This window comes from Myotis daubentonii, chromosome 4, assembly GCF_963259705.1.
Source record: "Myotis daubentonii chromosome 4, mMyoDau2.1, whole genome shotgun sequence".
Classification (NCBI taxonomy): Eukaryota; Metazoa; Chordata; class Mammalia; order Chiroptera; family Vespertilionidae; genus Myotis; species Myotis daubentonii.
The window spans coordinates 16,165,906-16,182,278 of record NC_081843.1 but is presented as its reverse complement, the minus strand read 5'-3'; the positions used below and the strand labels follow the sequence as shown (position 1 = coordinate 16,182,278).

General features: G+C 42.0%; 1 pseudogene; it reads right to left on the bottom strand.

The window, feature by feature from the left end:
* Positions 1–14,272, bottom strand: part of LOC132232580 (tubulin beta chain-like) — a 28,623-nt pseudogene extending 14,351 nt beyond the window's left edge.
* Positions 14,273–16,373: the final 2,101 nt, after the last annotated feature.

Here is a 16,373-nt window from a genome sequence, read left to right as displayed (position 1 = left end):
AAGAGATCAACCAAAAGACTTGTATGCATGCATATAAGCATAACCAATGGACACAGACAGTAGGGGGGTGAGGGCATGTGCTGGGAGGTGGGAAGGGCTGGGGAGAGGTCAATGAGGGAAAAAGGAGACATATGTAATAATTTCAACAATAAAGAATTTAAATTTTTAAAAAGTTGGATTGTGATGATTGCACAACTGTAAACTCATTAAAATTACTGATTTATACATTTATAGTGGGTGAATTTTATGGTATGAGTTTTATATTACATTAATAACACTGTAAAAATAATTAGCAAGATGGTGAGGCATAGATTAAACAAAATTGGCAAAATGTTGATAATTTTGTTAGTTGGGTGACAAGCAGAGCAGATTCATTATACTATTCCTTTTCTTTTGTTTATGTTTGAAATTTTCATAATTCAAAGTTTAAAAATTTAATGAATCGCTCCCCTAAACACACAGGCTTTCATAAAGTCCCTGAGCACACAGTGTTGGTGTTATTTACATATCATCCTTTCTCCCCAGTAGATGGTGAGTTTTCTAGGGATAGAGAGAGTTTCTTATTACTATTACTATTATTGTTGTTGTTGTTATTATATATTTCCAGGGTCCGACCCAGACACTGGCAAATAAATGTTAGTTGCCAAAATCTTTCAAATAAAATGGGGAGGGAGTAGAGAAATAATTGGTAACAATGGGAAAGACTACTTTGCAAAAGCAAACTCAGGTTTCTCAAAAGGAAATATTTTAAGTATTCAGAACTGCAAGATGACACTTTACTTCAAAGGGGCGTGGCTGTTGGGCTTTCTGTGACATTCTGTGCATCCGGGAGGGCTAACATTAGTAGCAACCCATCAGTGACGGGTCCCTGCTTCTAATATTGTTATAAAACGTTTAAAGATTTAAAGCACTCGACAGGAAATAACACTGAACAAAACCGGATCCTTTTAACGTCGGGATTCTATAGTGACTCCGGTCCTCGTAGTGACTTACTTTCCTTACATGGGTGTAGAAAATATGTTCTTTGACCTTATTTTGATAAATTCCCTGTTTTTAAAAAATGTGATTTTCTTGCCAATCGGCTGTATTGTGAGCAAGAAAACTTTGAAAACTCTTCCAGATTTGCTAATAAAAAAGTGCAACCCACCTGGTACAACAGGCCTCCCTAGTGACAGAAGGCAAACAGGTAAGTGCCTTCCATTCCATACTCTGGGGGCCGGGCAAGTGCTAGGTCTTGAGAAGTGATTGCACTAACCCGCCCGACAGGCCCATGAAGGAGGTGAGGAAACGGGGCCTCAGGAGGGGTGAGTCCCTGCTACCGAGGGCAGCAGGCCCCCCAGCTGCTAAGAGTTACTTCGTTTTTACTTCCGTGTAGTACCCCCAGCGCCCCACAGTCCCAGCGCCGGGAGCTCAGCAGGCCCGGCTCGCGGGCGCCACCTAGCGTTGGCCGGTCCAGAGTCGGCCCCTCGCGGCGGGCTCAGCCCACCGCCTGGCTTCAGGCGCCCAGGGGTCCGGTGCCGGGATCGAGCAAACAGAAGGAACGCCTGGACCTCGCAGCCCCTCAGCCCCTCGCGCGGAGTCCTGCAGGCACTGAGGCAAGCTCGCTCTGGGGTTTCCGGCGCCGCGGCGCCCGGGGCGGGGATGGCTGGCCTGGGCGCAGGGACAGGGTCCTCGTCCCTCGTCCCTCGTCCCGCCTGAATCTCCCCGCAGCCGTTTTTGCGTGTGTAAACGCGGGCGAGAGCGGCCCTGAGCACAGGAGGGGCGGGCGGGGGGCGGGGGGCGGGGGGCGGGGGGGGGCACCAGCGGTTTCCACGTGCGGGATGACTCTATAGCGTACAGTACGGCTGCGGGTTAAGAACAGAGTCTCACACTCCGAGCGAGCCCGGTTCCCGTTCGCGCCCGCATCCCTCTCACTGCTTCTGGTGCCATGCCTACTTACACCTTCCTCCCAAATGTCACCTCTTCGAACTAACTCACCCTGCGAAGCATAGACGGGTGTCCCCTCCCGTGCGTTCCCGTCCCCCTGGACACGGGCAGGCAGGAGGGAGGACAGAGAAGCAGTAACCTGCCTTTGCTCGGACCGAACACGGGCAGGCGGACTGGAGGGTGAAGGGCAGAGAGCAGCAGTGGCCACAGGGCAGGGGTAGCCCAGGGCACCAGTGGGTCGGGCACGGGCTGTGGAGCACCGGTTTCAGGGAGGCAGAGAGGTGAGATCACAGCTGTGCTGAGCCTCCGAGCCCCAGGACACATCGCTTAGGAAACATGAGTTCGGAGATAAAGCTAGGAAGAATTTCCACCTGTCCCCAGCAGAGCTTTGAACCAAGCTCTGGGTCGACGCGGCCAGCAGGGCCCCACGCCCATGGTGCCGGCCCTGCCTGGGAGCCTGGCTAAACATGTGGGTTCCTGGGTCCTGCCCCAGACGCAGGAGTCAGACTCCCCAGGTAATATGTTCAGGAATCTCTCACTGAAAGAATTCCGGGGAGGTTTCTATCAGGCAGTTGGGAACAGTGGTTCTAAGTTTCCAACCCTGGCTACTCATTGGATTGCTGGTCCCCTTCCCTGTAGACGCAAATGGGAAATTCCTAAATGCGTCTCTTCTCTTCCCCCACCGCATGGAATGCTGCTAGATTGTTGGAACCACTCTGGGTTCAAATCTCACCTCCACCATCCATTAGGTCGTGTGATTACCAATAAGCTTCTTAACCTGTGGCTCACTTTTCTCGGCTGTAAAATGGGGTGGTTGTGAGGATTCAGTGAGTTAATATAGACGAAGTGCTTAGAATAGCGGGCTGCTACATTAAAGACAAAATAATAGCTTAGCCCTTATTATTATCAATTGTTTTTAGCCCTGGGCTGCAGATGAGAAAAACCTTTGTTTGTTTTTACTTTTTTTTTAAACACAAACACCAATTAATTCAGTTAGAACAATTCCGTTAGAATCCCCAGTGACTCTGGAGCCCGAATTGAAATCTGCTTTGCTAATTCAGTTATGTATCTTGGAGCTTCTTCATAGGCAGATATCCAGGCCTGCTGTCACTCTTTTAAACTTTTTATTTTGAGATAATTAACCCATCATCTCAACTGTTGTGTTATTCCAGGGCACAGGCATGGCCTAATCTAGTTAATCCCATGTTAATGTGCTCTTCCCAATAACCCTATGAGACTATACCTCTTTTAATGTGGTCAAGTTTGTAGATAAGTGTCACATGCAAGGTCCTGCAGCTATAAAATGGCAAAACAGACAACTGATCTGATCTTTCTGTCGACTGTTCTGAGCTACCTCTCTACTCACTAGATCAAATCTGGATTCATCATGTTATGCCCCTGCCCCAAATTCATACATTGAAGTCCTAACCCCCTAGATCTCAGATTGTGGCTACACTTAGAGATAGGGTCTTTAAGTAGGTGATTGATTTAAAAGGAGGCCCTTAAGGTGGGCCCTAATCCAGTCTGACGTGGGTCCTTGAAAGACCATGTGTGTACACAGCAAGAAGAGCCATCTATGAGCCGAGGGAAGATGCCTTGGGAAAAACCAAACCTTCATCTTGAACTTCCAGCCCCCAGAACTGAGATGATAAATTTCTGTTGTTTAAGGCACTCCACTTGCAGTAATTTGTGTGGCAGCCCTAGCAAACAAATGCATTCCCCACCCTACCCCCACTCCTGGAGTTCAAGGGTGAAAAGAAGGAGCCGAGGAACCCACCATGCACATCTTTTTTTCCCATCCAGTTGGTTGCCCTTTTGTGCAAACTGCTCAGCCCAGTGCCTGGCACATAGCACAGAGCCGTTTTTGACACACACACAACACCTGGATACAACAGTGTATTCCCTCTCTTAAATCTGAGTGGCATCCCCATTCTTCAGATGAGGAAACTGAGGTTTAACAAGGATAGGTAACTTGTCCAAGTCATACAGTTTTTAAACGGTGGAGCCAGGACAGAAGACTCAACCCCAGGTAGTTTGTTTGCAGATCTCATGCTCTTTTCAATTTGTTTAAGTTTGCTGAGATATAACTGATATATATTGAAACGCATCGATTTTAACTCTACAGTCTGATGAGTTTTGGCAAATGTGTGCCCTCGCAGAACTACCATTACAATCAGGATATAGAACATCATCTATCCAGAAAGTTCCCTCGTCTCCCATGTAGTCAGTTCCCCAACCCCTACCTCTGCTCCAACCAACTACTGATCTGATTTCTATTGCCTGTTCTAGAACTTTGTATAACTGGAATCATTCATTGCATACTCTTTTGGGTCTGGCTTCTTTTGTTCAACATAATGTCTCTGAGATCCAGTCATGTTTTTCCTGTACCAGCCATTCTTTCCTTTTTATTGCTAAATAGAATCCTGTTGTATGGCTACATCACAATTAGCTTATCCATTCTTCAGTTGATGGCCTTTTGGGCTGTTTCCACTATTTAGCTATTATGAATAATGCTGCTGTGAACATTTGTGTACAAATCTCTTTGCAGAACATATTTTTATTTCTCTTGGGTAAATACCTAGTAGTGGAATTGCTGGTCATGGATAGGTGTGTTTAATATTATAAGAAACTCCAAACTGTTCAAGGGGTTGTACCAGTTTACATTCCTACTAACTGTGCTGGAGCGTTGCTGCCGCTACACATCATCTACCACTTGGGATTGTAATTTTTAAACATTTTTAATCATTCTAGTGGGTGTGAAGAGGTACTCATTGTGGTTTTAATTTACATTTCCCTAGGCCTAATGACTAATTACCTTAAACATCTTCTCATATGCATATTGGCTATTCATATTTTTTCTTTTGGGGATTGTCTGTTCAAGTTTCTTGCCCATTTTTAGAGTGCTTTTTTAAAATTGAGATATACTTCACATAACAAAATTCACCATTTTAAAGTGTACTTTTCAGTGGTTTTCAGTATTTCACTGCTAATTCCAGAACATTTCCATTACTCCAAAAAGAAAACCCATACCTATTAACTTTTGTTCATTTTCTAATTGGGTTGTTCATACTTTGAGTTACAAAGGATTTTATACACTCTGGACGCTATTCCTCTGTTAGATATATGTGTTAGAAATTTTTTCTCCCAGTTTATGGCTTGCCTTTTGTTTTTATTTTTAATAGTTTTTTATTGATTTCAAAGAGGAAGGGAGGGGAGAGAGAGAGAGAAACATCCATGATGAGAGAGAATCATTGATTGGCTGCCTCCTGCACGCCCCCTACTGGGGATCAAGCCTGCAACCCAGGCATGTGCCCTTGACTGGAATCGAACTCGGGATCCTTCAGTCTGCAGCCCAGGCGCCTTTTCATTTTTTTAATGGTGCCTTTTGAAGAGCAAGAGGTTAAAATGTTAAGTCTATTTTATCATTTTTATTATTTATAGTGAGTGCTTTCTTGTGTCCTAAGAAATCTTTATTAACCCCAAGGTCATGAAGATTTTCTCCTATAAGTTATATAGTTTTAGCTTTTATGTTTATGCCTATAATCCGTTTTAAATTAATTTTTGTGTTAGCTTTATTCTTTCCATTCTGATAGCTAGTTGATCCAGCACTATTTGTTGAAAGCACAAATGAATTGCTCCATTGAATTGCCTTGGTACATTGGTCAAAAATCAGTTTACTAACATACCAATGCCAGCTTCCTGGTTTTTATATGTTGTATAAGATGTTACCATTGGGGAAAACTGGGGAAAAGATATACAGGACCTCTCTGTATTAGCTTTGTGACTTTCTTGCCAATTTGAATTTATGTTAATGATTTTTCATGCCTATTGTAATGGCTAGGACTTGCAACATTGACAAGAAGTAATTAAAGTGAACAACCTCACCCTGATCCAAATTGTAGGAAAAAAAGATTCAGTCTTTCACCATTAAATTTTATATTCACTGTAGGTTTATCCTTTTGAGGAAGTTCCTTCTAAGTTTGCTGAGAATTTTTCTCATGAATGGATGTTGAATCTTATTAAATGCTTTTCTCTGACTCTACAGTATTGAGATGTTCATATGATTTTTCTCTTTAATTCTATTGCTATGGGTTATATTAATTGCTTTTCAAATGTTGAACTAGCCTTATATTCCTGGGATAAATCCCACATGGTCATGATTCTTTGAGTATCTAGATTTTATTTGCTATCGTTCTCTTGAGGATATTTGTATTAGTGTTCATGAGGGATATGAGCCTGTAGGTTTCTTTTTTATAATGTCTTTATTACTGAGCCCAACTTCCTTCCTAAAGAAAATGTGAGGGTTAGGGAAGTCCTCCCCACAGAGATTATTTCCAAGTCAAAATTCTCCCCAGGCAGGGGCCTCCTCCCAGACATGCCCTTGGTGATAACCAGGCGGTTGTTTGTTTTTTTAAAAAATATATTTTATTGACTTTTTACAGAGAGGAAGGAAGAGGGATAGAGAGTTAGAAACATCGATGAGAGAGAAGCATCGATCAGCTGCCTCCTACACACCCCCTGCTGGAGATGTGCCCGCAACCAATGTACATGCCCTTGACCGGAATCAAACCTGGGACCCTTCAGTCCCCAGGCCGACGCTCTATCCAGTGAGCCAAACCAGCTAGGGCATCCAGGCGGTTTTGATGAGATGAGATAAGCTGGCTAAGAGTTCACCTGAGTCTCTTGTGAGACTTTGACGGGTAAAAGCTGGGGCTAAGATCTGAGCTTCTGCTTTACAGGTTCAAGAACTCAATTTTATCAGATCACCCAAAGGCGATAATTTCCTAGGGAATTACAACATACTGTACAAGCCTGTAGAGAGTAAACAGTTACATCAGAGTATCGTTTTATTAATATATAACAGGAGTATATTTCCCCTGAAATCTGAATATTCATGCCTTTAATTCATTTTTTTAATGGTGCCTTTTGAAGAACAAGAGGAATAAATACTGTATTGGTCTCTACTACTAAATACTCAAGAAACCAAATTAGTCATGTGAAGGCTTCTTAGCATGCCCAGAGGCAGAGCACAGGGAGCCAGTAATTCTGTTTGTTTTGTCCGGCTGAGGTGGAACAAGGCGTCATCCCTGTTCCTGGCTGGTGATCCTCCAGTCACAGTGTCCCTCTGCCATTGTTAGTGCTGAATAAACAACAGCAAATTCTTAGCCTTTGGCAATCTTTTTCCTAGACTCAGTCCAAGCCACTACCTTCCCTATGGACTTTGTCACGCTACAGTTCATTAAATAGCTGTTTATTTTACATTCTCTTTCATTTTGTCTCTCTGATGAAGGTTTAAGACACCGTGGTTCTAAGTGTGGAAAACAAATATTCTTTGTCTTTCAAAAGCCATTGTGAAATATGGCACCCATACAGAAAAGTGCACAGAACATAAAAGTACTACCGACTGGTTAATTATGAAGCAAATACCTGTACAACCACTACCGAAGTCAAGAAATAGGACACTGTTGGCACCCAGAACCTACTGTGTGCCTTTCCTGTTCAAATCTTCTCCACTCCTATCCGGCTTTTGTTGTTGTTGTTGATCCTCACCTGAGGATATTTTTTCATTGATTTTTAGAGAAGAGTGGAAGAGAAGGAGGGAGGGAGGATGGGAGGGAGGGAGGGAGGGAGGGAGGGAGGGAGAGAGAGAGAGAGAGAGAGAGAGAGAGAGAGAGAGAGAGAGAGAGAGACATCGATGTGAGAGAGACACACCCATTGGTTGCCTGCCACTCACACTTGGATCCTAGGTATTTGCCCTTGACCAGAATTGAACCCGGGACCTTCGGTCCCAGGGCCAACTCTCTATCCACTGAGCCAAACTGGCTAGGGCCCATCCAACTTTTTAATCACTACCTATAATTTCTCATCAACACATACATTTCTAAATCCTGCGGCTGTGTGTGTTCATATGCGTGCATCTGGCTTCTTTTCAAGAGTCATTCATGTTGTTACACAAAGTTAACTTATTTTCACTCCATCTTCTAGATATGCCACAATTTATTTATCCATTCTATTGTTGGTAGACTTTTGAATCATTTCCATTTTTTTGTAATCAGTTTGTCAAGTTCTATTTTTTTATCTTTATTGTTCAGATTATTACAGTTGTTCCTCTTTTCTCCCCCCATATCTCCCCTCCTCCTGGTTCCCACCCCACCCTCTGCCCTTCCCCGCCCCCCCCCCACTGTCCTCATCCATAGGTATAGGATTTTTGTCCAGTCTCTTCCCGCACCCCACACACCCCTTTCCCCCCGAGAATTGTCAGTCCACTCCCTTTCTTTGCCCCTATATTCACCAGTTTATTCTGTTCATCAGATTTTTTATTCACTTGATTTTTATATTCATTTGTTGATATATGTATATTTGTTGTTCATAATTTTTATCTTTACCTTTTTCTTCTTCTTCCTCTTCTTAAATAATACCTTTCAGCATTTCATATAATACTGGTTTGGTGGTGATGAACTCCTTTAGCTTTTTCTTATCTGTGAAGCTCTTTATCTGACCTTCAATTCTGAATGATAGCTTTGCTGGGTAAAGTAATCTTGGTTGTAGGTTCTTGGCATTCATCACTTTGAATATTTCTTGCCACTCTCTTCTGGCCTGCATAGTTTCTGTTGAGAAATCAGCTGACAATTGTATGGGTACTCCCTTGTAGGTAACTAACTGTTTTTCTCTTGCTGCTTTTAAGATTCTCTCTTTGTCTTGTGCTCTGGGCATTTTAATTATGATGTGTCTTGGTGTGGTCCTCTTTGGATTCCTTTTGTTTGGGGTTCTCTGTGCTTCCTGGATTTGTAAATCTATTTCTTTCACCAGGTGGGGGAAGTTTTCTGTCATGATTTCTTCAAATAGGTTTTCAATATCTTGCTCTCTCTCTTCTTCTGGCACCCCCATAATTCGGATGTTGGTTTGCTTAAAGTTATCCCAGAGGCTCCTTACACTATCTTCATATTTTTGTATTCTTTTTTCTTTTTGCTTTTCTGGTTGGGTGTTTTTTACTTCTTCGTATTTCAAGTCTTTGACTTCATTCTTGCGGCCCTCTAGTCTGCTGTTGGATCTCTGTATAATATTCTTTATTTCAGTCAGTGTATGCTTAATTTCTATTTGGTCCTTTTTCATATCCTTGAGGGTCTCACTAGATTGATTGAGGGTCTCACTAAATTTATCGGCGGTTTCTAGAAAATTCTTGAAAAACGTTATAACCGTGGTTTTGAACTCTATATCCAGTAGTTTTCTTTCCTCCATTTCTGTCATTTGTGTCCTTTTTCTTTGTCTCCGCATTTTTTATGCTTCCCTGTGTTGATAGAGTGGCTTTCTGTTCTAGGTGTCCTATTGGGCCCAGTGGTTCAGCCTCCCCAATTACCTGAGGTGGACACTCTTGGTGCACCCCTTTGTGGGCTGTGTGCACAGTCTTGTTGTAATTAAGCCTTGATTGTTGTTGGTATCACTGGGAGGAATTGACCTCCAGGCCAACTGGCTGTGAGAATCAGCTGTGTCTACGTGGGAGAACTTCTGTGCTGGAGACACCCTTCTGGGGCAAGACTTGCTTTAGTGGGGCTTTGGTGCTAACTGAGTCTGCCCCCTGAATGTGTCCCTTATGGATCTGAGGAGTTGTAATCTGGATGGTCCCACTCTGACCACTGGGAACACTGGCACTTGGATCTCTAAGGAGGTGCTAATTTAGCCTCTGCTTGAGGCTACCCAGCAGGAGCTATGGAGAGATCTGCAGATTCCTCTTCTTTGTTTGGGGTTTGGAGGTGCCCAGATGAGGCCCAACTGTGAAGCAATGCAAGCTGCTGTGGGGCCTTGGGCCTTCTTTTGGATGTTCTGGATCTCTCTGACCCAGCTGCAGTTTGTTAGGTAATTTTAGATTGCAAAGGGCCAGGCCATTCATATGCAAAAGCCTCTGTGCACAGCTTGGGTGGGGCGGGGTCTCAGGGGACCAACAGGGTGGAGCAAACAGCTATGGCTGATCCTCAGCCCTGCCCTAAGAGGCCCCGGGTCTCAGTGTCCCAGTAATCGCTGCAAGCACCTCTGAGAGAAAGCCGCCCTCGAGTTCTGCCCACTGCCAGACAGTCCAGTTTCTCCCTGTATGAGTCTGGGTCCCCAGAGACTTGCCCGGAACTGGATTTCAGAGCTGTCGGGAGCTTGTATCTCCCTCCCAATTGAAAAAGACACCCAAGTCCTCAGTTGCCAGCCCTTTTCACGTGCACCTCCATACCTCTGCACTTTACTTCCGCACCTCCTCTGAGTCTCAGTGTGCTTTTCTCTTTCCTTCTAGTTGTAGAATTTCTATTCAGCCAGCCTTCCTGTGGTTCTGGATGATGTCCGTTTTGTCTTTTAGTTGTATTTTTGAAGTGGTTGTGCGAGGCAGCAATTTCAGGTGTTTACCTATGCCACCATCTTGGTTTCTCTCTATTTTTTTTTAAATATATGTTTTTTTTATTGATTTCAGAGAGGAAAGGAGTGGAATAGATAGATAGAAACATCAATAATGAGAGAGAATCATTAATCGGCTGCCTCCTGCATGCCCCCCCTAATGGGGTTTGAGCCTGCAACCCAGGCATGTGCCTTTGACTGGAATCGAACCCAGGACCCTTCAGTCCACAGGTTGACATTCTATCTACTGAGCCAAACCAGCTAGGGTTCAAGTACTATTTTTAAAAAACCTTTGAAATTTTTATTAGGATTGTAGATCAGTTTTATTGTTGATGTACTTACATTATTAAGTCTTCTTATCCATGGAAATATTATATCTCTCTATTTATTTGGGTCTTTTAAAAACTTCTTGCAATAATTTTTTTAGTTTCCTATTTAGAGGTCTTTGCATATGTTTTTCTAATGTTATTCTTCAGGCACTGATATTTTTTAAAGTATTTTTAATGTATTTTTAAATTTTATTTTTCTGTTTACTGCTGGAACACTGTTGATCTTTGTATATTGATACTATATCCAGTAACATTGTTAAAATCTTTTATTAATTCTAACATTTATCAGTAGAGTCTTTGGGATTGTCTTCATATAGAATCCTTATCTAAGAACTAGAGGCCTGGTGCACGGATTTGTGCAAAGGTGGGGTCCCTCGGCCTGGCTTATGGGGATTGGGCTGAAACCGGCTCTCTGACATCCCCCAAAGGGTCCTGGATTGCAAGAGGGCGGTTCTCAGGTGACGCACCCCAGAATCGGGCTCCCTCCTCTCTGGTTCCTGGTGCATCGCCTGAGAACCACAGCTGCAAAGTCACTGCAGCTCGGCAGCTCCTGCATTGAGTGTCTGCCCCCTAGTGGTCAGTAGGCATCATAGCTACCGGTTGGACGGTCAGCCAGTCAGCCAGTCACTTAGGCTTTTATATATATATACTATAATATACTATAGATATATATATATATAAATATCTATCTATCTCTATAGATAGATAGATAGATAGATAGATAGATAGATAGATAGATAGATAGATAGATTAGAGTCCCGGTGCATGAAATTCATGCATGGGGGGGAGGGGTACCCTCAGCCCAGCCTGCACCCTCTCCAATCCGGGACCCCTTGGAGGATGTCCGGCTGCCGGTTTAGGCCCAATCCTGGCTTAAACCAGCAGTCAGTCATCCCTCTCACAATCCTGGACTGCTGGCTCCTAATCACTCACCTGCCTGACTGCCTGGTTGCCCCTAACTGCCCCCCCCCCCCACCAGCCTGATAGCCCCGCACTGCCTTTGTGTGCTGGCCTGATTGCCCCTAACTGCCCCCTCTGCTGGCCTGGTCACCCCCAACTGCCCCCCCCCCCCCTGCTGGCCTGGTTGCCCCTCACTAACGCCCCTGCCAGCCTGGTTGTAGGCAGCCATCTTGTGAGGGCGTGAGGGTTAATTTGCATATTACCTCTTTATTATATGGGATATAGATAATGACTGTCTTTGGTTTCCCCCCTTCCAACCCTTATACCATTTACCAGTATATCACTTCCTTACCTACTACACTGGCTAAATGCTAACTAGAAATTATAGTAGTGAGCTTCCTTATCTCATCCAAAATCTTAAGCTGAAAGCTTTCAGCTCTAGTCTTTTATTGGCATCCTTTATGAGATTCAGGAAGTTTCATTCTTTCCTGTGAGTTTTTATGATACATGAATGTTGAGTTTTATCAAACACACTTTCTGCAAGACCTGACATGACCATGACTTTTCTTTTAATTTATTAATGTGATGAATTCTATTTATTGATTTTCTAATGTTAAATCAATGTGCATTCCTAGGATAAATTTAATTTGATCATGGTATGTTATCCTTTAATATATCGCTTGATCCAGATTGTTTTATTTTATGATTATTACACTCATATTCATGAATAAAATTGGCCTGTGTCTTCTTTTTCTGGTACTGTTTTGTTGGGTGTTAGTATAAAAGTTATGCTAGTCTCCCAAAGTTAGTTGGAAAAGCTTTTTCTACTTTCTCAAAGAGATATATAAGTATTTTTTCTTTCTTTAATTTTGGTAGAATTCACTAGTGAAGCAATTTGGGTCTTGAATTTTTATCAGACATTTTTAAATTACAGATTTAATTTCTTGAATAGTTATAGGACTAAGGTTTTCTATTTCTTTTTATGTCGTGTTATATTTTTCTATAAATCTTTCCATTTTGCCTAAATTTTCAAATTTATTGGCATAAAGTTGTTCATAATATCCTCTTATTTTTGTAGTTAAGTCCCTTTTCATTTCTTATACTTGCTATTCATGCCTTCTCTTTTCTCATTCTCACTAGGGATTTATCAATTTGTTAGTATTTTCAGTTTTGGCTTTGTTGATTCTGTTATGTTTTTTCTTTGACATTTATTTATGCTTTTAAATTATTTCCTCCCACGACTTTTGTTGGGTTTCTTTTATTTTCCTAACCTGTAGAAATGAATGCTTAGCTAATTTATTTTAGCCTTTTTCTTCCTTAAAATATGCAATTATGGCTATAATTTTTTCTTCAAGCACTGCCTTAGCTTTATAAATTTTGTTGTTACATTTTTCATTATATATAATTTAGTTCAAAATAATTTTATGACATATATTTTTCCATCCCCTTATTTTTAGTCCATGTCTTTTAATCTGAAGTGAGTCTCTTGTAGAAAACAAACATATGTAAGAGTCTTGTTATATATTCAGCTACCATAAGTCTTTTGATTAGAGCATTTAAGCCATTTGCATTTAAAGTAATTATTGATAGATATGTATTTATTGTTGTTTTACTATTCATACTTTGTTGTTTTTGTTGTTAATCCTCAACCAAGGATATTTTTTCCATTGATTTTAGAGAGAATGGAGGGGTGGGGGACAGAGAAGGAAGACATTGTTGGGGATTCATTCCACAAAGTAGCCGCTATTCTTGTTTTGTACATTGAGCAATTGCTCGTCCACCTCCCTCATCTGCTGTCCACAGAAAACAGCAGCCATGGTGAGGTATGGGCCGTGGCAGGGGTCACAGGCAGCCATCATGATCGTGGCATTAAATACCTGCCGGATGAGTTTGGGTACAGTGAGGGCCCGATGCTGCCTCCATGGCTGGTTAGAGAGGCAAAGCCAGGCATGAAGAAGTGGAGGCAGGGGAAGGGCACCGTGTTGACTTCCCGCTTGCAGAGGTCAGCATCGAGCTGGCTAGGAAAGCAGAGGCAGGTGGTGACACTGCTCATGGCAGCTGAGGTGAGGTGGTTCGGGTCCTGGCAGGTTGGCATGGTCAGCTTGAGGGTGTGGAAGCAGATGTCGTAAAGGGCCTCGTTATCAATGCAGTAGGTCTCATCAGTATTCTCTACCAACTGATGGACAAAGGAGGTGGCATTGTAGGGCTCAATCAATGTCGGACACTGGGTGAAGGTGCCACACTGAAGGTGTTCATGATGCAGTCAGGATACTCTCTATGGATCTTGCTGGTGAGGAAGGGGCCCATTCCAGAGCCTGTGCCCCAGCCCAGTGAGTGGGTCAGCTGGAGCCCTGCAGGTAGTCACAGCTCTCTGCTTCCTTCCACGCCACATACTGAACTGAGTCAACCAACTCGGCCCCTGCTGTATAGTGGCCCTTGGCCCAGTCGCCTGCTCCAGGCTGACCAAAAATGTTGTGTGCTCTGAAGATCTGGCCAGAAGGACCTGAGCAAACAGAGTCCATGGTCCCAGGTTTTGGATCCACCAAGATAGCAAGAGGAGCATATTTTCAACCCGCGGCTTCATTGTAATACATGGAGATGCGATCCAGCTGCAGGTTGCTGTCCCCATGGTAGGTGCTGGTGGGGTTAATGCCATGTTCATCACTGATCACCTCCCAGAACTTGGCACCGATCTGGTTGCCACACTGGCCAGCCTGGATGTACACAATTGCCCTCATGGTTAAAATGTTTTTCTCACCTCAAAGTGTGTACAGGGCAGGAAAATACATAACTTTTTTCTCTGCTGCTGCTCACAGGCTGGTAGAATGGGACATGCCCCAGAGGGTGGAGCAGCTACTCCAAACATACAGGAAGGTTCAAGGTTGAGTTGCTTATATTTCATTTTTTTCCTCTATTAGTTTGATAGTCAGGCTTTTATTATTTTTAGTGATTATATTCTAGAAATTACAATATGCTACCTTGAGTTATCACTATCAAATAGGAATTATTACCTTTACTCATCTCCTAGAAAAATCAAGGAATTTAGAATATTTAACTCTCTCCCATATAAGGTGCATTTATTGTTTGGAATTTTCTATACATATATATATCATAATCCCAACAATATATTATTTTATAAAGTCACTATTCATTTGGATTTGCCCTTGCATTTAACATTTCATTTCTTCTTCTATCCCCAATCTCCTCCCTTGGACAACTTTTCTTCTACTTGAAGAACATTCTAAAATACGCTTTAATGTAAGATTTTTCACTATGTAGAATTTTTTCCCCAACACATTAAAGATAATTCTACTACTTCTGGCTTCCATTGTTGAAGCTGAAAAGTCAGCAAACCTTGCCCTTAAGTCATCTCTTGTTTTTCTCTTCATACTTCACTCTTGAATTTTTTTAAGTATATTTTTATTGATTTTAGAGAGGAAGGGAGAGGGAGAGAGAGATGGAAATATCAATGATGAGAATCATTGATCGGCTGCTTTCTGCACATCCCTCACAGGGGACTGAACCTGAAACCTGAGTATGTGCCCTGATTTGGAATCGAACCAGACTTCCTGAGCTCAACTACTGGGCACACCAGCTGGGCACTCTTGAATGTTTTATTCAGAATATCAACTCAAGGTTAACCATAAAACTTAAGCCCCGTATGTCAAAGCTTACACAATACTAAGGGAAGTTACTGATCACACACACATACTTCACACCTTCACCTAAGAAGGGAGCAAGTCTGTGGGGAATAGGCAAGCATGCATGACCTTATCAGAATCACTCAGCCACTAGTGACTCTCACCTGGTACATCAGTGGCTCTGCTAACAATACTTCCTTCCTCTAGCTATGGGGTTGGAGTATCCTCACAGTCTGTGTTGTGGTCTGGAAAATACCCAGTTCAGTATTCTCCAGAGAGATGCAGGGAAAAGATTGCTCAGTGGCATTAGAGTGGGCCAAGGCTTTATGCTAAATGTCTGCTAGTATCAGAGATTCTATTAACCAGGAGTATTCACATTGATTTTTTTCTTCTTCTTCTTTTTCCTTGGCTTCATCTCAAATGCAAAACACTTTTTTACCACTTAATTCTTTTTTAAAAAGCGTTTTCACAAGAACATCATGTTGGGAAAAAAGGTCTTTTGTAAGAACAAAGTGTTTACAATGTAACAAAGTGAGGAGAAAACACACTATTAAAATAAGTTTACTTGTGGGGGTGAAATAAGACATCCCTCACAAATTTTTATACCACACACAGAACTTCCATTTTACTAATTCTCTCTTTAGCTGTGTTTAATTTCCTATTAGACCCTTCCATGGAGTTTTTTAATTTGATCATGATATATTCTTTTAGTTCTAAAATTTCTATTTCTTTTTTAAAACTTTCCATAACTTTTCTGAATATCCCTCCTTCCTGCCAAAATTTTCAAGCTTGGTTTTAATCTTGAATATAACAACCAGAATTATCTTCATAATCTATGTCTGATTCTAATATCTGGGAGCCCTGTGGATCTATTTTAGTGGTCTGTTTTCCTATTAGCTCTTGATTTTAGAGAGAGTGGAGGGAAGACGGAGAGACAGACCACCTTATGAGCCAGATTACCTCTGTGCTGGTCATTCTTTTTGAAAAATTATTTGTAGGATAATCTGGGGCTGAGGATGATGCTATGATGCTATCTTACTCCAGAGAGGATTTTATTTTATTTTATTATTTTATTTTATTATATTTTATTATATTTTATTTTATTTTATTTATTTATTTTATTTCATTTATTTTATTTTATTTATTTTATTTTATTTTATTTTTTTATTTTATTTATTTTATTTTATTTTATTTATTTTATTTT